The sequence below is a fragment of the Alexandromys fortis genome, unplaced genomic scaffold, assembly GCF_014885135.2.
Source record: "Alexandromys fortis isolate MF-2015 unplaced genomic scaffold, M_Fortis_MF-2015_v1.1 scaffold_87, whole genome shotgun sequence".
In the NCBI taxonomy this organism is placed as follows: Eukaryota; Metazoa; Chordata; class Mammalia; order Rodentia; family Cricetidae; genus Alexandromys; species Alexandromys fortis.
The window spans coordinates 6,670,720-6,695,092 of record NW_026067971.1 but is presented as its reverse complement, the minus strand read 5'-3'; the positions used below and the strand labels follow the sequence as shown (position 1 = coordinate 6,695,092).

The following is a 24,373-nucleotide window of genomic DNA, read 5'->3' as shown; positions in this document are numbered from 1 at the left end:
CAGATTTCAGCTTCTACTTCTGAAAACTTGGCATGATGGTACCATGCCTTCCAGGAAGAGGACTCAAGCAGTCAGGAATGTCGTTTGGCCTAATGCTGTACAGAGCAGTGCTGGAACAACGGGGCTTCCTGAACTACTTCCAGCCCACTAGAGCTGAGGTGGAGGGAGTCAGGCCATAGCTGCTCCCTGGCTGGTCCAACAAGGTTGCCCTCCCACCTAGACAAGGCAGCTTCAAGACAGGTGAGCAACTGAGACGTTGAGTTGTTCGGTAAGACCGGAGTCCATGCTGTCTTTCTCAGTGTGGCAGAGGGGCCACAAAGAATCCCACCCCCTTGAGCATCTGTTAACAAGACTAAGATCTCGCGAAAAGAAGCCCGGCTCCTTGGTAACCAACTGGCTTTTGGCACACATTAAACCAGAAGCAAAATATCGCTGTACTTGGTAGGATACACCTGTCTTATTTAGGATTCTATTGCTGTGATAATCACCACAACCAAAATCAACATGGGAAGGAAAGGGTTTATTCCAGGCAGGTTCCAACGCTCAGGTCACTCCACACCTGAGGGAACTCAGGGCAGGAACTCAGGGCAGGAATGTGGAAGCAGAAACTGAAGCCAGGGCCGTGGAGGAACGCTGCTCTCTGGCTTGCTCAGTTTGCTTTCGTATACAACTCAGGACCACTTGCCCAGAAGCAACCTAGCCCACAATGAGGTCCCCCAGTGTCAATCATTAATTAAGAAATTGCCCCACAGGCCAACCTGGTGGAAACATCTTCTCAATTGAGGTTCCTTCTTCCAAAATGTCTAAACTTGTATCAAGATGACAGCCCAAACAGCACACAGTCTATAATCTCAGAACTCCAGAGGCAGAATCAGGAAGATTGCTACAAATTTAAAGTCAGGCTAGGCTACGAGGCAAGTTCCACGCCAACCTGAGCTGTAGAACAAGGCTCTGTCTTAAAAACACAAAAACTAACAAAGCAAATATCTGAAGTGTATAATCTGTAGTCATCTAGGTGCCTCTCCTTCACCTTCCGTGAGTTTTCGAAATATCTCAGAGGCCATCCACCCTCTTTGGATTCCCAACCAGCCAGTTACATACTTTGCCTCACTGGAGATTTGTAGTAATCGTTCAATAATAGAAGAGAAAATTGTAAATGAAACTATGGAGTCCAGATTAGGAATTCCACAACACCATTATCATTAGTACCAGGGAATGGAGGCGGAGCTAGGAGCAGCAGGATCCCTCAGGGCTGTTTTCCGGAATCAGCTTGGGACCCCATAGATGAGCGCTTCTTCCTGTAATCAGAAGAAAGAAGATTCTCTGGAGACATCATGCTGCTGATGAAACCCAAGCAAGAGTGGAGAGTCAGACACCCCCTAAACCTTGCAGCTGGCCAGTGAGAGCCAGACACCCCCTAAACCTTGCAGCTGGCCAGTGAGCGCCAGACTCCCCCTAAACCTTGCAGCTGGCCAGTGAGCGCCAGACTCCCCCTTAACCTTGCAGCTGGCCAGCTAGCGCCTCTTCCCTAAAAAGGGATGAGGTTGGAGGGAACTGCAGGCTCATCTGGAGCCTGTTTACAAGAGTCAAGTTATCAGGACGGCCGGGACAGAACAGCTCATTAGTCTTGTTTTCAAATGCATTTGAAATAGAAATCAACAAAAGTCAAGCTGAAAAATTTAGAGTCGTCTGGAAGAAAGTGTTCTGTTGGAAACAAACAACAGAAGGAGGGGGAAGGAGAGAGGGAAGGAGAGAAGGAAGGAAAGGAAGGGAGAGGGAGGGAGGAAGAAAGGGAGGGAGGGAAGAAGGGAGGAACAAATGAACTTAAGTCTATCTGTCCATACTCCCAAGTTAATATTTAGAATTTGCTGTTTAAACGTGAAATTGCTACATTTGGAGACAATCTGCTTCTAGTTTAAACAGACTTGATTCGAGGGCCTTTACCGCCATTCCCCAATTATAACCACATCCTGCTTCCTCCCATGTATGGCATCATACGCCCGTTTTCATGTTCTAATCTTTATGCCGACCCTTCAGGTCGCACCTTAATGTTCTGACCATGTTTTCTTGTTTTCCAAGAGAGGCAGCGAATGGACACAGACCCCAGGCGGACTCAGACTTGTGATCCTCCTGCTGGAGCCTCTCAGGTGTCGGGACTGCACACCAGGTGTGGCCCATAGGTGGTTCACTGTTCCTCTTTTGGTTGTTTTAGGTCATTCCCAATGTCTCCTTATCAAGAACCTGTAAGTGTGCATTTACCGTGTTTCAGTATGGATTTCTTCTTGGGAGATTGTTTCTGGAAGTGGAAATATTGGTCTAAGCAGTATGTACATTTTTATTCGCTAGAGGCCTGGCTGGGCCTTTTTTTCTGAGGAATTATACTTAGCTTTTTCATCATTAGTGATTAATGACCTCTTCTTTTCACATTGTGTTAATTTTCCCATTAATTTAATAGCAAAATATGTGTTCCTGGAAGCTTTAGTTTTTAAGAAGGCCAAGCTTGCCTGTCTTTCCTTCTTGGTCTTCTCTAGTTGCTTTGGGCTTAGCTAGTTGTCTCTTTCCACACACTGTGAACATGAGAACATGTGTGTATGGGAGCACTGGTCCTTGCTGGCCTGGCTCACACCGTAGAGTAACTGGGCACCTCTGGCACAGAGATGGGGCTAGTGCCTCGAATGTAAGAGGGGCAGCAGCAAAGATGAGTGCCTGGGGAGGATCAAGAGGGTAAAAGGAAGGAGCCCTAAGAAATGGAATAGGTGACCAATAGGTGTTTAAAGGGAAGGGAAGTGCAGTTGTGGCTTTAAACGTCTCTGCGACACCCACATCCTCATAAAGCAGCTCCCGTACTAACCACCCCATCAAGCATGGCTGAAGTAGCACAATGCCAGCTGGACCCCAGGGCGGTAGCTCCGTCCTCTGCGAGACACTGAGAGGCCATGCCCTCTTGGTTCTGAGAAAGCCAGCAGACGTGCCTGGTGTGTGGGCTGCCACCTTCATCTCTACCTGGCCTCTGACTCGATCCAGGTTCTGTGCGGCTGATGCTGGCTGTGTACTGACTTCAGCTCTCCCGGCCTCTAACTCCCAAGTGCTATGTCACAGACATGGTCATGCGTGCAGCCTTATGAGGTACTGGCCTTATGAGACTTTGTGACACACTTGGAAGACTCTACCAACTGGGCTACAGCCCAAACCTTACTTCACTTCAAACACGAGATCAACACACACTAGAAACTAGATGGCCAAGACCCTCCCCCATAAGCCCAGAGGGCCAGGTGACCTGGGAGAGGGTTGAATTTTAGTCAGGTAGGGACCTCATGTGTTTTACCACAGGCGTGTAATCAAGCTACACAGGAAAGTGGGGTCATTTGATAGGACTTGGATTTGAAGGATTTGGGAGAACATTCTGAGAACCATAGAAGTTGGCCTCTCATGGCCTCTACTCCATGGCTCTCCCTTTTCCTTCTCTGTGGTTTCCTTTTCCTTCGGCCTCCCTTTGCTTCTCTCTGCCCTTCATTCTTGTTCCGGGTGCACAGACACAAATACCCAGGCCTGTAACTAGGCTGGGGACCAAGTGGAGAGGCGGTGCCTGGGGGACCAGTTGACCAGCACACCACAGTATGTTGCTGCGGCAGGGGACAGGAGGAGCGTGCTGGTGGCTGAGGCGGGAATAGAATCACCTGATGGTTTTTTTTTTTGTTTTTTGTTTTTTGGCTTTTGGTTTTGGTTTTGGTTTTTTTGTTTTGTTTTGTTTTGAGACAGGGTTTCTCTGTGGCTTTGGAGCCTGTTCTGGCACTAGCTCTATAGACCAGGCTGGTCTCGAACTCACAGAGATCCGCCTGCCTCTGCCTCCCAAGTGCTGGGATTACAGGCTTGCGCCACCATCGCCCGGCATACCTGATGGTTTCTTTCACCTTTGTTTCTCATTTCCCTTCAGAACTTTGCTGTGACTGGATTGTCTCTGAAGAAGGGAGGACCCTAGGAGTCCCGGGTGGCTTGAAGTCATCTCTCACACCAGCTCTGGACCCTGCCTTCCTGGTAAAGAAGGTATCCTAAGTGCCTACATACCCTAACTTCCTCACTGCCCAGAAGAACCCAGAGCAGTTTCAAGCGGCCAGCCAGGAACCCACCTGCTTGTAATTAGAGCTAGCGAGGTCCGGGTGATGCTGGCCTGCCTGTGGATTTTCCCGCAATTCTTCTAGATGCAAACCTGCCGCTTTCAGGTTTCTTTCTGGCTCGCTGCAGTTTGGTGCTGTTTTTCTCTCATGCCCCGTTCATGCCAGTGCCTGCCCTGGGTCCTAAAGGAGTCGGGAATGCAAGTTGGCTCCTGCTTTCCAGTTGAATTTATCATGCTTCCTCACCCTTAAATCACAGGGGTCCTTCCAATAGCAGATCCTAATCCTGTCCCAGCTGTTTCCTGAAGGAGCTAATTGTCAAGATTAGAACCAGCTTTTAAAGGAGGGGCTTGGAAATGCTGGCCTTGTGGTTGCCAATTCTACAAAAGGGTGCTGAGCTCAAGGTTACTGTGAGACCACAGGTGAGCTGGGTATACACGTCAAACCTTAGACCTGGTATCAAGAGGGAGCATGCTCAGCGCTGCCTGCTGCAGGCTCTAGAGACAGCATGGCCTTTCTTCACACCTCGTGGAGCAGAGAAGACAGTTCAGGGTCCCAGCTAGCTGTCTTGTCTGGTGACCAGACGGTACCTCATAGCAAAATGATAACTTGGAAGCTTTGAAGCAGAATCATGCCTTTGACTTGGGAGCTCGTTAGAAATACCCAACTCAGGATCCACACATATACCAGTTACAGACACGACGGACATTTTCAATAAGACTCCAGGTGATCCGTACAGGTAGTGTTTGAGAAACTCTTCTGTAACACACTGTTAATTCACACAAAAGCCTGGTCTGAGGGAGACAAAGGAAAGAGTGGCTTCCCCAAGGTGCACAGCTAGAACTAGGCATTTCTGGGAATATATATTTTTTACTATATTAACTACATTTAAGTTTATAATCTAGCAGTCAACTATTCGCACACTGTGCAACAGATTTTTAAATTTAAGTTTTATTTTAACAGTGCTGGGGACTTGTATATGCTGGACACTGGCTCTATCACTAAGCTATGCTTCCAGCTCTAGAAACTTCTGAGCGGCTGTTATTTCAGAGATCTTTCTACTGAACCTATGGCAACAGTCAGGAGAGATGTTTCTCCCTTTCAAAGACTCTGTGTGTGTGTGTGTATGTGTGTGTACACACAAGCACGCACAGATACCCTTGGAGGCCAGAAGAGGGCATTGGATCCCCTGAGGCCACAGTTACAGGAAGTTATGAGCAGCCTGACATGGAGCTGGGAATCACTCAGGTCCTTTGCAAGAACAGCCCAGGCTCCTAACAGCCCAGCCGTCTCTCCAGCTCTATAGAAAGGGACTAAATGTTGCTTCCACTGAATCCTTCTGGATCTGCCATGTGGGATCCCTATTTTCTTACAATAGTTAAGTGAAAGAAAAAAAAAAAAAAACAGTGAACGCAGGAGCTGAGTTGGCGCAGGAGCTGAGTTGGCGCCGGAGCTGAGTTAGCGTGCAGGAGCTGAGTTGGCGCAGGAGCTGAGTTAGCGCGCAGGAGCTGAGTTGGCGCGCAGGAGATGAGTTGGCGCGCAGGAGCTGAGTTGGCGCAGGAGCTGAGTTAGCGCGCAGGAGATGAGTTGGCGCAGGAGCTAGAGTCTGGATTTCCCAGTAGTGCCGAGAATAAGGAGGGAGGGAGAGAATCTGTTGGGAACGACCCCTGTGACCCTGGACGTGACACTTCTCCTCAGGTTGTTATTTGGAGGAGTGAGGTTGAATTGACTGTGTCCAACCTGCTGTCATTGGAACACGATTCTGTCATCCACAAGGTTCATGCTCAAGAACCCAAATCTGAGTTACAAAAAGACATCGCCCCAAAAGGAAATTCTCATAACGCTGTGCGGAAGCTTAGGATTCTGGGTTGGACCACATTCATAGCTGTCTTGGCCATGTGTGGAGGCCACAGGCTGGAAATACCTGATCTTTAAAACAATTTCCAGACTTGAGATCTTAGGAATCAAAAGTCTTTCCTTAACCTATTGATTTTTTTTTCTTCTGGGTGGTTTTGATTTGGGATCAGAAAATGTCCACTCAGACCAAAGGACAGGAGACAGGGACTGGAAGGAGAAATAGTTCACTACAGATGACACAGGTACCAAGCTGTGTGTCCACCTTTGGGTGGTGTCATGGGGTAGCCGTCAGCGTGGCTTTGCTACAGAATTTCTCACAGTAATTCAGAGTTCTTCCTGCCATGCCTTACCTTTCCAGTTCAGCCACCAAGATGGCACCTTCACAGAATTGGTGGCTGGGCCTAGAAGAGTTTCCTACAAGCCCGGGACCACAGGATAAGTTCACTGCCAGCAAATCAAAACCATACAGCACTCAAGGAGCTGCCCTCAGAATGTGCTGGCTTAGTAATCCAGGGAATTGCTGTTTGTCAAAACATTTGGGGCTTATTAGCAAATCCAAGACATCTCGATTCATTTTGAAATCCACTGTCAGACAAACCACCGTCTTGTGGGTCACAGGGAGGCGTCTTCGCTCTGTCCACTAAAGCTTGTTGTCTAAGTAATCTGTTTGGTAACTGCGACCACCTTGGGGTCTGCCTGGGACCCAGGTTTGTCTCTAAGACACCTGGTCCATTATGCCTCTGCATAAGTGAAGTCCCAGCAAGCCTTAGTTCAGGCACATTGTGAAGGAACACACATTCGCTGCTTCTATTTTCAGAAAATTAATGAACGACTTTAGTTATGGTGAAACAGCCATGCAGAGCAAGGGTCAGTTTGCTCTTTTAATCAGGAAACCTTGCCAAGTATTTACTAAAATAGGGCAGAGTCCTTGTAAAAGTATAAATAGTTTTGTTTCTTATTTAAAATAAAAAGGTCCCTGACACCTTATATGGTCCTGCTCCTTTGATAGCACTCAGGGCTTTCTATAGCAGGGTTCCTATTGTGGCTTCTGCTAAGAAAAAAAGAAGAGAAACAAAATCACAGCATAAGGTTCAAGAAAAGTGATGATTTGGGTGAAGAATGATAGAAGAATGCAGAATAAACTAAGTAGTGCCATCTCTAGAGGATGGAGCCATCTCTCTCTGGAGGATGGAGCCATCTCTCTCTGGGGGACAGAGCCATCTCTGGAGGATGGAGCCATCTCTGGAGGAGAGAGCTGTCTCTCTCTGGAGCATGGAGCCGTCTCTCTCTGGAGCACGGAGCCGTCTCTCTCTGGAGGATGGAGCCATCTCTGGAGGAGAGAGCTGTCTCTCTCTGGAGCATGGAGCCGTCTCTCTCTGGAGCACGGAGCCGTCTCTCTCTGGAGGATGGAGCCATCTCTGGAGGAGTGAGCTGTCTCTCTCTGGAGCATGGAGCCGTCTCTCTCTGGAGCACGGAGCCGTCTCTCTCTGGAGGATGGAGCCATCTCTGGAGGAAGGAGCCATCTCTCTCTGGCGCATGGAGCCTCTCTCTGGAGCACGGAGCTGTCTCTGGAGCACAGAGCCACTTCTGGAGGACAGAGCCCGTGGCCGTGCACAGAAGCCACAAGAGGTGAGCTGAACTAGGTTGTTGTTCTTCCTCACAGAACCTTAATTGCTCTGTTCTCCCTCTTTCCCCAGTGATGAACTCAGGCTGCTTACTCAGCTTCAAGGCTATGTTCCTCTTAGGCTGATCATGGGAGTCTTAGGAACAGGAATGTGACCCGATTCTGGGCAGTGAGAAGTGGGGGTTTGACGGGGGGGGGGGGGGGGGGGGGGGGGGTTAGGGGTCTGGGAGACTTTCTTGCTCCTAAGGAGAACCAAGAACAGGCAGACGATTCTTCCCTTGATTGTCACGTGTGGGCACGGTTGTGGGGGAGTCTCTTGCTTTTGAGAGAGAAAGAAGGCTGGGCAAGGTGATTGTGAGAATGGGTGAGAATGAAGCCCCGTTGGATCACACCTGGAGCCCACCTGGCTTTGCGTTTCTTGCTCTCTGAAATAAGTTTCCTTAACTCCATTTGAGTAGGAATTCCAGCTGCCAAAGCCTCCAGACAGGCCTAATGCAGCTTCCACATCCTCATGAAGGCTTTCCATCCGTCTTCCTGCCACACTGCCCCAAAAACTTCACCAGTAGCACGTGTGTTTCCTGGACTGTTACATGTTCACTACACATGCTCCCACACACCACATGTAAGCAGTCACTGGGACCGTCAAGATAACTGGTAAGGGACAGGGTTGGTGATGAGGAGCCACGATAGTGGGTCTTATCAAGAGTCAAACCTCTGAGCAATCCCTCAGAAACAGAAGTCACGATACAAGTGTAGGCTTTATTGTTCCCAATCCCCCAACTGGGATCTCAAGTCTTATAAAAATCTCCTTTGCCGGGGTGGTTTGGAAGAAAATGGTCCCCAAAGGGAGTGGCACTATTAGGAGGTGTGGTGGTTTGGGTGTAATTGGCCCCATAATCTCATAGGGAGTGATGCTATTAGGAAGTGTGACCTTGTTGGAGTCGTGTGGCTTTGGAGTGGTATGTTAACGTGGAGGGGGGCTTTGGGGTCTCTTTTGCCCAAGCTTCCCTCAGTGTGACTCTCCATTGACTTCCTACTGCCTGCAAGGTGTAGTGCTCTCAGCCCCAGCACCCACGCCTGCCCGCAGGCTGCTTTGTCTCCATCACGGTGGTAATGGACTGAACCTCTGAAACTGCAAGGCACCCCAATAAGAGTTGTGTGGTCATGGTGTCTCTTCACAGCAATAACCCTCCCCCCCCCTAAAACAGGGGGTGTTGCCTTATTGGAGTGGGTGTGGCCTTGTGGAGGAAGTGTGTGATTGTCAGGGCTTTGAGGTCTCCTATGCTCAATCTACACCCAGTGACACAAACCACTTCCTGTTGCCTGTGGATCAAGATGTAGAACTCTCAGCTCCTTCTCCAGCACCATGTCTGCCTGCACACCGCCATGTCCCACCGTGATAATGGACTAAACCTCTGAAACTGTAAGCCACTCCAATTAAAATGCTTTCCTTTATAAGAGTTGCTGTGGTCATGGTGTCTCTTCACAGCAATAGAAACCCTAAGACATTTGCCTTTGGTGAAAAGTTTAAAAACCATTGTATTTAAATGAAAAGCTTACATGAAGATCAGAGAGTAAAACAGCCCCACTGACCAGCCTTACCGACCAGGCAGTGGTGACACACACCTTTAATCCCAGTAGTCACACTAGTTTGCCATAGAAACCAGGTAGTACATGCCTTTAATCACAGTGGTAGACGCCTTTAATTCCAGAACTTGAGAGGATTATAAGATGTGAGGAGACAGCTCTCACACGCAGTCTCATTCTGAGATTCCTGGAGGCAGGATCGCCATTTCGAACTGAAGTTGAGGTAAGAGCCAGTGTCTGACTGTTTTGCTTTTGGATCTTCAGGTTGAACCCCAAATTCCCTGAGTTTATTAATCATGCATCAATGAAGTCTGTTATGTACAATATGAATATTCATGCTGTTGTTTTCCCAATGATAAGATCTCAACTTTTCCAGTGTTAACTTGATCTCAAGTTGTCCCTTTTGCAGGGATCAGCTGACGTAACTAGCAGCAGATATACCTTTTTCATTTAGAATTTATTTCTCCCTTATTAAACATCTTTATATAGAATATTCCAGAATAAAACAATGTAGTAAAAATAACTAAGATGAATTCTGTTTTCTTTTCTAAGATTTATTTTATTTTTAGGTGTGTGTGTGTGTGTGTGTGTGTGTGTGTGTGTGTGTGTGTTTATGTGGGCATATGTGTGTGAGTGCAGTTGCCTGCAGATGCCAGAAGAGGGCGTCGTGTCCCTCTAGGGCTGGAATTGCAAACATATGATTACCATCCAACACAGGTGTTGGGGATCAAACTTGGGTCCTCTGAAATGCAAGAAGTGCCCATAGCCTCAGGTTCTTGGCCTCATTAACAACATCAGGTATGGTTCCATCTCCTTAAGGCCAAATTATTTACAGCGTGGCTTGGCATTCCCCTGATGTTCTTGCCACTCCTGTATCAGTGGGCATATCTTACAAGCAGGCTGTTATTATAGCTCACAGAGAGATTGCTGAGGCTATGCAGGTCACAGGCCCTGTGGAAATGTCCCACTGTAGTTTGCCTAAGGAACACGACGAGAAATGATTCCTCATGACAGACACAGCTCTCACCATAGACCAGTACATCACCCACAGCCGGATGATGAGCCTTAGGGGTGTCCTATCACACCCCTCCATCCATGACTTGGGGTCTGTGAAGACAGACGAGGGGGCAGAAAGTAAGAGCGATATGGGTCGCACATGAGTTTAAGGAAACAGCATTTTCCAGACACAACAGAGCATACGGGTTCATATATGAACTCCCAGACTGTGACACACAAGGCCTGCACAAGCCAGAAAGAAATCCCCAGCACAAAGGAGGGGCAGTGGGCACAAAGTCCTACCCTACATAAGAAATGATTCAGAACTACCTGTAAGGAGCGGGAGGGGGACAGTTTCCGCCAAGGCAGCGACACACTCCGGGTGCCCCTGCTCCAGAGCTTCTGGGACAGCACAAACCGGATTACATATTTTTAGTGGCTTTCTGTTTGTCCTTTCATTTTTTTTAAAAGAGGTAAAGAACATTTAGTTAGGTGGGTAGAGAGCAAGGAAGCTCTGGGAGGAGACATGATGAAAATGTGTGACATGCTCAAGAAATAAATAAAAAGTTAAAGCACGCAGTAACAGTGAGATGCTGAGCCATCTCTCTGTCTGAGAAGAGTGTTTTCTGCCGGAGGAGCGACATGGATGGATTTTCAGGTCTGCTGTCAATGGCTCTGGGTACATGCCGTCAGTGGGATTTCTAGACTGGACAGTCGTTCTAGTCCTGACTTTACAAGGAGCCTCTACACTGGTTTCCGTGGTAGCCGCACCATCTGTATGGCTATCACAGGTGCGCCAAGTGTTTCTGTTTCTCCAAGTTCTTCCAGGCCCCGGCCAACATCTGTAATGTTTCTTTTCCAGAGAGGGATCTCTCTGTGCTGCTAAGGCTGGCCTTGGACTTAAAATACTCCTGCCTTGATGTCCCCCGTAACTGGGGTTACAGACCGCACACACCTGGTTTACACACACACACAAATACTTGACATCCTGACAGTTGTAAGGCAATTTCTTGAGGTGATTTCGATTTGCATTCCCCTGATTATCAGTGACAATGGACAGTTTTTCAGGCACCTGTTGGCCACTTTGCACTTTTTTTTTTTTTTTTTTGAGAAAACGACATTTCAAGCACTTAGCCCTATTTTAAATTTAGCCAGTAGTTTGTCTTACTGAAGTTGTTTGAGTTGCTCCTATATTTTGGGAATTAACTCCTCGTCAGGCGTGTGCCTTTTTAACATTTGTGTTTGTGCAGTACCCACCCTTGAAGACTAGTGTTTACAGTAGACAGGTGTTACTATCCTCTCCCTCCTAATCAGCGGAACCTCTTCACAAAGGGTGGAGGGGATTACACACACACACACACACACACACACACACACACACGACTGGGAAGGTACTCGGTCCCACACAGCTCAGGGAACAATCCGGAAGGCAGAGTAGGAAGGATGTAAGAGCCGGAGATGGAGGTGGGCTGAGAAATGCCGTCCTGCACACGGCACAGCCATTGCAATCACACTCTCACAGCGCCTGGCCACGCAAAGGGCCTGCCGAAGATGACACCAGTCAACACTCAACCGGAAACAGATGAGGAGTCCCAATGGCCCCGGTCGTCCCTGCTGATCTATGGGCTCCTGACGGGTCCAGTGGGGGAGCGAGCATTACCTTCCGTTGTGTACCCACTAATGAAGCCACAGGCGTCAAGGAATAGCTCTAAACCCATGGTCACACAGACAGCCCTGGTTACAACACACAGTAGCCACAAAACAGAGACTTGAAAGTGGGAAAGGCATTTGTAGGGAGGAAGGGGGGGGAGTAACGGGTGGGAGGAAGATGAGGGGAGAGTAATCAAAGCAATCTATATGCCTGAAATTGTCATAGAATAAAACTTAATAAAAGAGTTTTTAAAAACCCAAGCAGAAAACCTCACAAATCATAAAGCAAATGCCTGTGCTCCTGTAGTTTAAGCTGCACTGACATCTTGGCCCATGTGACCACTCTCTCCAGAGACTGTGAACACGGCGTGGTGTGAGCAGAGCTCAGGAAGAATTACTGCTCTATAAACACAAGGAGGCACTGAGCGTCCTTTCCCTCCTCTGTCCTGGAAAGGTACACTGCCTGCCTTGTTTATGTCCTGCACAGTACGACACACACGCCTCGCCCCTCAGTGCGCACAGCCTGACCCTAGATTCACGGCTGCTGGAATTCTGCCCTGTGATGTGAAGCCCAACCCCCGAGGCTCATGAGCTGTGCTATCCTGGGCTTTTGTCTGTTGTTACATTTCAGTCAGAAGGAAAGCGAGTAGGAGCCGTAACACACAGGCTCACGGGACTTCTCCTGTGGCAATCACGCTCTCTCGGGCATCAGTTTGAAAAATGCCTTCCTGTTTGTTATCGTAGGAGAAATTCTTAATCCCGGTGAGGTTCTATAGGCATAAAACACAGAGGAGAAATTTAACAGCTCAAATTACTTTCTCAAATTCATAGTCTGATATAAGGCTGGCCCTTGCACGTGGCCCCTTTACTCTAAATATTTTCCCCCCTCCCATGATACCATCTTGGTCTTGCAGAAGCACAAGACAGCCATGAGTGTGGCTGATCTCTGGGCCACATCCAGTTCTGCTATTAGCATGGTGAACTTGGAAAAGTTGCTAAGCCTGGAGGCCTGCCTTGGCTTTTGCCCCCATGAAACAGAAATGGTACTGTGTACGTCATTGGGTTCGGAGCTAAAGTGTCAGTACAGCAAGAGCACTAATCACAATGCTTAGCACAGAGCGTGGGACTCGGTACTCAAACAAGATGAGCCTTAGTTAAGAACTTGGATCTCAGTGTTGTTGACCGTGTTGATTTAAAATGGCCCACGAGCTCATTTTCCATCTCCCCAAATCAAAGCAATGGGGCACAATAAGAAAAGTCCTAAGAACCAGTCAATTGATTTCCAAATTCCTTGTAACAGCCTTCATTGTCTGGGGTATATGCAAATGTGTGCATACGTGTGTGTGTGTGTGTGTGTGTGTGTGTGTGTGTGTGTACACTAATGTGCATGTTCCCTGGATGTCTAGGAAGAAGGACGAAGGGGGTGCCGGGGCTTCAGTATCAGATTTACTAGAATTTCCTTCATGTTAACATTTAGCCTACACCCAGCCAAGAAGTTAGCAATGCAGATTAAAATGCAAAGGACATTTGGAAATTGCCCCAGCTCTTGTGGAAAGAGTAAGAGTCACAGACAAAGCCACCCCTGATTTCATGGGCTTAGTTCTTGGAGAGAAACAGTATGATTTGGAAGTCAGATTTCTTAGGTTCACATCATTTGTTTAAAATGCTGCAGGGAAAATAATAATACTACTACCGGGGACAAACAAGCCAGCTGTAGTATTCCAGCACCTGAACGAACACAGGAAAATGAGAGAGCCAGCGGCATGCGAGACTGAGTCTTATTCTAGAGCTAAAGGACAGAACATTTAAAGTAGGGATGGTTTACTCTGTGCCACACAGCACACTCTCACCAAAGCCCAGGGCCGGAGTCACCGCAAGGGCCCCTGGTCCTCAGCCCCAGTGCTATTAAATGAAACTTACTGTTTGCTGAATGCCCACAAAAAGGGAATAAACAAGAACTGGTAAAGATTCTTTCACAGGGCAACAATGATCTCTGAAGGACTGCCTCAAGGACCAGGTTGCTCTTGGCCAAGGGGACCACGGCTCAGCTTCCAGAGGGCTGACTGTGTCAGAGTTCAGCTCTTTCCGGGTGTGTGGAGGTGATGGGGTGCGTGTGAGGGACAGCCACATTGTGAAAAATTTCTTACCTCCCTCTTCTGGGGCAATGAGTGCCCAAGGCCTTAAGATGTAAGGGATGGAAGAAGGGCCACTGGGCTGCTTCCCAAAGCAGATTCCCAGTCTCATCCTATAGGAAGACTACAGCTCCCACTAAACAACAGCTCCTGCTGAAGGAAACCGTAATTTCCACCCAGACAAATAAATGTTCATTGTGTTAGAAGTACTGACTGCTGGCTGCTATGCTGGAGAGATGGTACTTGCTGTACAAACATTAGGATTTGAGTTCAATCCCCTGTACCCTCCATAAAAGGCCAGATGTGGTAGCATGTGCTTGGAATCCCATGGCTGGGGAAGAGACAAACAGTTCACTGCAGCTGACGTCTGGCCTCTACACACACACTGACCATACACCCAGACACACAGCACCCTGACCACATATACACCGCAAGCACACACACACTGCAACCAGACACGTACCCCAACCACAGACATGCATGCCAACCACACACACACATATCCTGACCACACACACATACACCCCAACCACACACACACACATCCTGACCACACACACACACCCACTGACCACACACACCTGCTGCCCACACACACCCCGAACACACACACACACATTGACCATATAACTCCCCAGACACACACACTAATGACACAGACACACCAGTCTCACACACACACTCTGACCACACACATACACCCCCGACCACTCTCACACTCACAATAGCTGCCTAGGCTACAGCTTCCTCCCATGGGTTTAATAGACTGGAGTCTTTACAGTGTGTCTGAAGGGTCTGCTCTATTGACAGGGGCATGATCACCAAGATATGTGCTAAAACATGGATTCCTAAACCCTCTCCTTGGCCTAATTACTCAGAAGTCCTGGTAATGGCTTCAGAAATGGGCATTTCACTCGATTCTGGTATATGCCAAAGCTGAACCTTGATGAATGAGCACTTGTCTTTTCTGGTATTTACCCATTCAGTTCCTGAAGACTTGTTAGCATTAGCTATGCAACAGGAACGCTCTCGGGTCTGGAAGTGTGGGAGCGAGTAGACCCAGTGGGGCGTACCTTCTAGATGGGGACATGGTGCTGCTGTGGTCTGTTGTGGGCTGCCCTCTCCAAGGGCTCATGTGTTGAAGAAAGCTTGGTCCCTGGTGCAATGTGTAGAGGTGAGAGTTTTGAAGAGTGGTTGGGTCATGAGGACTTATATAGCCAATCCTGACCTCAGCTTGCTACGCGGCCAAGGATGACCTTGAACTTCTGATTTTCTTGACTCTACCTCCCGGTGCTGGGACTCTAGGCTTTGCCACCTGCTGTAACCAGCTACGGTGCTGGGTTTCTAACCCAGGGTTTTGTGCACACTAGGAAAGCACTCTGTAAACTGAGCCACATCGAGTCCGAGATTCACGCCACGGGAATCACAAAGAGGGGTGGAGACTGAGAAGAGATAAAGCCTGGTTAGAGAAGGCAGAGCGCTGGAGAGTAACCTTTGGGGGCGGATCTTGTCCTTGGCTCTCCCCACTTGCCCCGTGTGCCTCCTGGTAGCATGGAGACAGCAGCTGCGGTTCTGACCATCTCCATCAGACTCTGCCCACAGGGATGAGGTTGAGAGAGCATGGACTCAACCCCTGAAACCACGGCAGTCAACAGCTCCACCATCTCTTCAGTGTAATTCTTCACAGCCTCAAGAACTAACAAGATAAGCCATTCTAGTAACACGTAGTGGTAAAAATAAGAAAAATAAAGAGAGCTGAGCATAGAGGCCACAAGATAAGTCTCGCTTCCTGGAAAGATAGCTAAGCAATGAGGTAGGAAGGGGCAAACACCCACACGAAGGCTCCAAGTCAGGGAAGATGGCTGGCTTGAAATGTAGAACCCAGAGGGAGTCGAGGGACAGGTGGACAGGTAAGGGATTGGAGGTGTGGGCTCAACCAAGGCCCTTTAGGGGACTTTGTTTTTCCTTTAAGGCTCATGAGCTGCCTTGGGTGTTTTGACAGAGACGAGGCACTCTCCACATCTGGGCTAGAACAGGCTCCATCCGCCGTGCGCTCTGCTGCCTCTCTGTATCTTTCTCTTGTTCTCATCCAGTTCTGCCGTTAAGTGAGACTGTTCACGTCAGCGGAGCTCCTCATGATGCGTGTCCTGTCGTGTGCAGCCTTTTGTCTATGTGTGGGGCACGAAGTCCCATCTCATTCAAGTCCATAATGCAGGCCAAGCGCTCCCCTTCACCCCCGCCCCAATGTGTTCATGTAAGAACTGCAACTTAGAAGCCGCACAGCTTGGAACCTGTCGGGGAAGCTTTTAATCCAGTTTCGGATTTGTAACCAGCATCTCGCCCTCTCTTCCCTGACCCAACCACCTAGCTTTCCTGTGCTCCTGCAGGTAGAAATCAAACACAAGAGCGGGGGGGGGGGGGGGGATCCAGAAGGAAAAGCAGGGCTCGATTCATGACCACCCAGGAAAGGCTGGAACAGATGCGCACATTGGAACCCTGGGTTTCCAGACGAACCCAGGATGTCTTCTAACTGCTCTTGTGTACTTGACTGGGAGTCACACAGAAGCCCAAAGTCACAGCCCAGAAAAGCTCCCTAACCACAGGAGCGGAAGCCTATTTGCAGGCTCTGCCCCACTGCAGCTGACCACATCTGCATCCTGCTCTAGGAACCACAGTGCAGAGCTGCTTCCAAACCTGCTTGTTTGTCCTTTCCACGTTTAGGGAGTTCTTCTCCCTGCACAGCATGTGAGGTTAGAAATCACAGTCTCTGTTTGGTTATTCTCAGTTACCCAGGAGGTTGCAGAGAGCCCTGGTGGGAGACCATTCCCCTCCATGTTCTACTTTTTTATTTTATGTGCATTGTTGCCATGGGTGTCGGGTCCCCTGGGACTGACGGCTGTGAGCTGGGAATTGAACCCAGGTCCTCTGGAAAAGCAGTCAGTGCTCTTAACCACTGAGGCCTCACCTCCACAATCTAAAAGACGGTCTGCCGTACTTGGTACCCGGTACACAGTTCTCTGTACTTGGTACCAAGGACACAGGTTCCCCCTCCCCTTGTGTGTGTGCATGTGTGTGTGTGCATATGTGTGTGTGAGTGTGTGTGTGTGTGTGTGAAGGACAACCTTGGGTGGCATTGCTCAGGACACTAACCACACCTTGTTGATTGAGATAGATCTGCTGTTCTGGAGTTCACCAGTGAGGCTAAGCATGGTAGGACAAGCACCATCTTGGAGCAGAGGTCTCTGCCTCCTCACGAGAGCATACTCAGCATTTTTTTTTTTTTTTTAAATTTTGAGTCTTCTGGGACTAGAGCTCAGGCCTTTATACTCGCAAGGCAAGCAGGTTACTGACTGGGTTCTCTAGTCAGTAACATTTATTTAGCAACATTTATATAGCATTTTACAGGTGTCCATAGTCAAGAGCGTTCTGTAAGCAGCCGTAGTCAAGAGTATTCTGTAGGCAGCCGTAGTCAAGAGCATTCTGTAGGCAGCCATAGTCAAGAGCATTCTATAGGCAGTCATAGTCAAGAGTGTTCTATAGGCAGTCATAGTCAAGAGCACTCTGTAGGCAGCCATAGTCAAGAGTGTTCTGTAGGCAGTCATAGTCAAGAGCATTCTGTAGGCAGCCATAGTCAAGAGCATTCTATAGGCAGTCATAGTCAAGAGCGTTCTGTAGGCAGTTGTAGTCAAGAGCATTCTGTAGGCAGTCGTAGTCAAGAGCATTCTGTAGGCAGTCATAGTCAAGAGCGTTCTGTAGGCAGTTGTAGTCAAGAGCATTCTGTAGGCAGCCATGTTCAGTCAGGGACTGTCTAATACAAAGACATAAATATGAACTGATAGTTTAAAACTTAAAAACAGGAGCTATTAATTGGTAAATTAAGGTAACCAGCAGAAAAATTACCAGGAAGTGTTTCCCTTCACTAACACAATAGATTATTAGTCAATCACGCCTAAATCGAATCCCTCAATTCTGAATTAAATAAACTGCAGATATTTATGTTTAACTTACTCAGATGTCAGGAAAGGTTTATATTTTCTTACAGCTGGTCCAAGAGCAGAACTTTTTTTTTTCCTTTTTGGTCTACAAAGAAGAAAAAAGGTGAGGGAGGAGAGGGTGGGAACCCAGCTAACTCTGAGCCAGCTGCGTTTCTTCTTCAGGAAGGGCCACTGAGGAGGCCATAGCTTGTTTAATCTCAGCAATGTAAACAGAAGGAAGCCTGTCACAATTAAGTTAGAATTTAAGCACTAATTAAGCCTGATGTCCTGCAACGGAGATTTGGATTTAGTAAATATTGATGCCAAGTGACTCTCCCTTCTTTACACATCTCAAATTAATCTCGATGTAAACCAAAGCGCATGTCATCTTTTCACAGTAAAAGTTGCTCGTATCTATATTCAAAGAGACATGAGATTAGAAGCCACAGAGATTAGGTTTCCCAGGGATATATGTGAAAGACCGCAGCCTTGGAAACAGAGTTTTCTGTATTTCTGCTGCATTGCTTGGGGCTGGTCGGAACACACAGAGCAACAAAGGACTGCTAGGAAATCCTGGGCAAGATCAAACATGCGCATGCGCGTACACTCTGGCGCGCGCACAGGCACCCAAAGTGTTACACACACGCCAGGGGTTTACGACCTACGGGAACTGCGTGCTAAGAATATCTGAAACAATTGTAATTGATCCACCAATGACTCCAGCACCCATTCCCTGCGATGGAAGCAGAAATCCAGTTTTTAAAATGATATTAGAGGAGGTGGCGGCTGCCCAGTTTACCTAGGCCATCTTTGCCACATCAAAAGTAAATTCCTGTCAAAGGTTATTAACACAGAGCGTTGTTTTTTTTGTGCAGACAAAATAGGCTATAGTATCTCCTTCAAGTTTAAATCAGTTGGCACCAGAGAAGCAAAAAAGGGAAAAGTCATCGAAAATAAATAATTATTTTCTCCCGAGACAGGAATTTTTTTCATGCTAAATTGAATGACTAGATCAAAAATTAATTTTGGTAATGGAAACGTATAGAATCTTAAATTTTATTTTAGAACCAAAAGAACTATGCCTCTATTCTGGGGCTGGGCAGAGGAGAGACTATCCTTGAACACATTTATATTCTGAACAATTTAAATATAAACAAATAAGCCAGACTTGGGATGGATGAGAAAGTAAAGGTGCTTGGCACACAACCTGGCAACCCAAATCCGAAACACAGACCCCTCGGTGCAAGGAAGGACCATGGCACACCTGCTCTCTCTCTCTCTCTCTCTCTCTCTCTCTCTCTCTCTCTCTCTCTCACACACACACACACACACACACACACACACACACAAACCCTAACAATTTTTTCATATGAACGAAATGAATGAAATGTGGACATCTGTGTGCTGCCATTCCACAGTCCGAGTCCGTGGCCCCTTCTGTGTCCCTTGCACAGAAGAAAACCTGGATGAGACTTAGGATGTGCATCTGTGCTGGCCAGCTTTCTTGATGTTGAAGGGCCCAGCCCATTGTGGGTGTTGCGACCCCTGGACTGGTGGCCCTGAATTCTACAGGAAAGCAGGCTGAGCAAGCCAGTAAGCAGCACCCCTCCATGGCCTCTGCATCAGCTCCTTCCTCCAGGTTCCTGCCCTGGTTGAGTTCCTCACTGACTTCCTTCTAAGATGGACTGTGATATGAAGTGTAAGTCAAACAAGCCCTTTCAGCTGCTTTTGGCCATGGTGTTTTATCACAGCAGTGGAAATCCTAACCAAAAGATGAGTCCATATTGGATGGGATGAATGAAGACTTCATTGGGAATCACTGGCGATTCCCAAGTTTGGGGTTTGGGCAATTGGGTGGGTGGTGGAATCTCTTCCTGAAATGGTGGTCACTGGGAGAAACAGTTGTGACGGAGAGGACAAAGCTTCCAAGTGGGTGTCTGTGGCAGCATTATGCATCCAAATGGGGGCATCCAGGAAGCTTTGGAATGTGGAACTCAAGGAAGCTCAGGGCTGCAAACAGAGCTAGGGAGGATTCCCTGATAGAGGAGGGAGGAGAGAGGGGCTGGCCCGGAGAGCCCTGTAGGAGTAGCAGAGTGGAGATGCTCATATTTTGGTATCATTTACAAAATATTTTAAAAACTTTTAAGGGCTATAGAGATACCTCAGCAATTCAGAGAACTTCCTGCTCCTCCAGAGGTCCTGAGTTCAAGTCCCGGAAACCACATGGCGATTCACAACCATCTATGATAAGACCTGATGCCCTCTTCTGTAGTGTAAGCATACATGCAAATAAAGTACTCATATACAGAATTTTAAAAATGATTTATGTTGTGTATGTGTGTCTGTGGTGAGTATACGCCACATGCAGGCAGGTGTCCTCAGAGGCCAGGAAAGGCTGTTGGATCACCTGGAGCTGGAGTTATAGAGGTGGTCGTGAACAACTCTACATGGATGCTGGGAACAAAATCTGGGTCCTCTGCTCTTGGGGGCCTTGAGTACCAGCCTCAGTACCCCCTCAGGGCCCAGAATAGGATGTCTGCAGCAGGTGAGATCTGAGGGTGAAAAACTTAACTCAAGTACATTACCTTTGCATGGTCTTTATTTTTCGGGTGAGGGGAAAAAGTGAAGTGAAGGGGCAGGGAGAAGAATAAGGAGTGATCTCCATGAGGTTTCAATTTTACAGACATAGTTGGAAAATTCCATAGGCAAGGACAATGATAATATGTATATCAAAATCACAGAGAGGGCAGGTAGAACCTGGCAAAGCTGTGAACAGGTGACCCGACCCAGGAAAGAGCCAGCATCCAAGGGGAAGTACCTGACATCCCAAACCATTAGATAAAGTTACTAAGCATCCCTGAGTCCTGAATTCAGCCATTCTCATCAAATCTCTTTGGTGACAACCAGCTTTGGGGACGCCCAGATTTGTTTGTTAGCAAAGGTGGGGCGCACTACCTTACTGCTCAGTGCCTGTCTTTACACATTTCTATGGGGTCAGTTAGCAGATGATTTTGTGGGATTGACTCTATGTAAATTTGACTGTTAGAACAAAGAGTGAAAGCCATTGCTCCAAGGCCTCTTGGTGTGGGGATAGAGCAAGGTCACTCCCTTGCCCTGCAGAAGTCACACTGATGAGGTGTTTGGGGAATGAATCCCATTTTGAAGGGAGATTCATGGCTTCACAAGTTTTTTACAGATAGGAGAGCGATTTTCCCAAAAGACAAGTGTTCCCACAGCCCTGCGAAACAGGTGCCCCATAAGTTGTCCACTGTGGCTCTGCCTTTGTGAATCTGTCAGCTGCACATTTACTGTAGAGTCCTGTGGGCTCCAACACTGTGAAGAGCAGAATGTGCTCTTAACTGCTGAGCCATCTCTCCAGCGTCTACTAAATATCTTTATTGCTTTGCTTGCAGTTGTGGACTCCTAGGCTAGGGATCATACCCACATTTAAACATGAACATAAACATCCCAGGGCCAAGTTGACGAATTTTGGAGTAATTGCCTTAGAGCTGTATTAGAATTTGACAAAATTAAGAGTTTACTGTAGCAATATTTTTATATCCAGGTTAGAGTCAGACATCTAAGGCTTATATGGTTATTAACACCAGTTAGCTGTGTGATCTTAGACACACAGTTACGATCTGAGCCTTGTGTATTGGAGGAGGGAGACAACTTAGGTTCAAATACCTGGATCAATTCCTAGCACACACATACCAAGCTCTCATGAAGTCATAGTTAAAGGGATAACACACGCTCTCCCAGACTTTCAAATCTGGGGAGAAAACAGATGCGACTAAGACATCCCTCCAAGAATATTTAAAGAAGTGCTGAAGTAAATAAGCAACCTTGTGAAGACTCTGGGACCTTCCAGACAGCAGGAGTCAGGCCCCAGCTTCAGGGCAGCCAAGCTTCAAAGCTTCAGGAACCGCATCTTTGCTTATGAAGGACACAGACCCTGGTGCCACCTTGGTCCCTTCCTGCCCTTGCAAGGGTCCGTCTTCCCTACTGCTTATCCTGTACCCACCCTTGTCTCCTCCCAACAGGAGCCTACTCTGCTTTCCCAGCTCACACTTGGTTCTTGACATGCTGACGTTTGCCCAAATAAGCAGCTTCGGTCCCAGTAATAAGGCCATAGCAACCCAAAGGCACACTGTTTGGTCCAGCTCTGACTATTGGGGCTCAGATTCTACTGGGTCACCCTGACATACAACTAGTTACTTGGGCTGGAGACACTGAGCTTCAAAGGGCTCTTGGGGGATCAAGGCTGAAATCCCCGTTTTCATGGCCAACTCAGGTCTAAGGCTTCGTCTTTTCTTTCATAGGTAAAGATTCCCTCCTCTATGGTGACACGGGCTGTTGTCCGTGCTGGATTTGGCTGTTTAGGTCACTAGCCTGATTCCCTCTGGACCCTGAAGCGTTTCTTCTTTGTCATCACAGCGCCAGCTGGAGGAGCCAAAAGATGAAGCCTGAGCGGGGACACCGTGTACTTCCTGCCGTACACTCGTCCCTCTGGCAGCAGGTCTTGCTTCAGAGGCCAAGGGCAGAACTCAGTGCATTGCTAAACATGGAACTCAGCCAGGGCTGGGTAGCAAGGAAGTGGGTGATCCACACCACCAGGCAAGGCGATGGGGTGATGCACGGTCCCAGGAATTTATAGCCCGAGGAGGGCAACAGCTAAACGCTCAAACATAAATGCCGTTTGCTGAAAGCAGCGAATGTTCCCTCTGACAGCGCTAACTCCATCTTTCAAACTGATGGCTATTGGCTGATTGACTGTCCTCTCGCTGGTCTTGCCAGGTTTATTTTTGCTTTCTGGTTCTGATCTTGCTACTTTACTTTTCCACCTTGTGCTTGGAGAGCCAGTAGTGAGGCATCTTGGTGTGCCAAGGGACTCAGGCCAAGCCTGGCCTCCTACCAGACAGGGCCAACAAAGCGCTGCTCTTGGTTAGAGCTCGAGGAGGGCCAGAGATAAGGTTATTTCAAAGATAGACTTAAACTTTGGGCCCTTCTCTCTTGCACTGGCCTCTCTCCAGGCTCAGGGTCAGAGTTTATGTATTACGATTTGAGTTCTTTTTCTTTAAAGGGGACAGAGAGAACATGGCTTGAAGAATTCTGCTAGCCCATCCTTGGTGACTGGGAAACCATATAGGGTGTGGTCTCTGTGTCAACAGCACCTGGAGAAATGGCCAAGAATCATTTAGACTCCCAGGGCTCAGAAACTCAGAGAAAAGTTGAGAACACTTTAAAACAAAGGTTTTAAGCCAAAGTGACGTTCTTTTCAATGGACTATCAGAGCAACAAATTCACAGAAAAGAAGGCTGGGGGCTAGTGATGTAACTTGGTAGAATGCCTGTCCAGTGTGCACAGAGCCTTGGCTTCAATCTCCCAGCACCACGTTAAACTAGGCAGGATGGCAAATGCTGGTAATCTCAGAACTCAGGAGGTAAAGGCAGGAGAATCAGGAGTTCAAAGTCATCCTCAGCTATATAGGAGACATAAAGACCCCAGTCCCAGGAAACAAAACAAAAAATCAAAACCCAGGCTGTGGGGTGGTACTGAACACCCACCTGCCACTTTCGGGAGCCTCTGAGGGTCCCCACTGGACCTCCTCACCTGGGAGACTGCATTTAAGGTTCCCCGTTCTCTCTGGAACGCTTCCGTGTCCCTGCTGCTGCTGTTTCTGAGGATTCTGTATAACCCTAGTCATTCCCCAAGAGGCTTGCCAAGTTCCCAGCTCCACGTTACCTGAGGGAGAGCAGGGAATGTAAATAGTGTATAGATTCCGAACAACATTGTAAATACTTTACAGACCATGTGTTCCAGGGAGTAGCTGAGCCATAAAATCGAAATTAAAGCAATGTGTTTACAGAAATGTGCCAATTATAAGACCTCTACTTTCTAAATGTAGTTTTTGTGATACAGGACTTGGGTCCTCAGAGGGTGGCTCAGAGATGGGAGAGGCCAGGGAGGTCTCTGGTAGCCTCTGTGAGTGCCCGCAGAAACATCTTGGTCCTATTTCCCCACAGCGCTCTGCAGGGACTCTTCTTGTGGGGCATCTGATCTTCCCTGAATGTGTAATGACTTGGAGATGGCCCTTCACACAAGCAAGCCACTGCCTCCCTCTGCCTGACAAGCACTGTTGTCAACCCCTGCAGCCATGGTCTCCACCTCCCCTCACCCAGCAAACAAGAAAGGCTTTTCTTTGTGGGCATGCCCACAGGAAATGCCTTCGGGATCACGATGACCAGATCTAGGAAAGGAAGCCTTCTTTCTTCTTTCCTCTTTCCCCTCTCTCCCTTCCTTCCTTCTTCCCTTCCTTCCGCTTCATTTCCCTTCCCTCCCTCCCTCCTTTCTCCCTCCCTCCCTCCCTCCTTTCTCCCTCCCTCCCTACTTCCCTCCCTCCCTCCCTCCCTCCCTTCCTTCCCTCCTTCCTTCCTTCCT

At 48.0% G+C, this 24,373-nt stretch overlaps 1 long non-coding RNA gene across 1 annotated transcript; it reads left to right on the top strand.

Annotated features, from left to right (window-relative positions):
* The first annotated feature begins 6,940 nt into the window (after positions 1-6,940).
* On the top strand, positions 6,941-9,703 carry LOC126509709 (uncharacterized). The gene is made up of 2 exons (XR_007594234.1): positions 6,941-7,598; positions 8,894-9,703. It is a non-coding gene; the product is annotated as an uncharacterized lncRNA (long non-coding RNA).
* Positions 9,704-24,373: the final 14,670 nt, after the last annotated feature.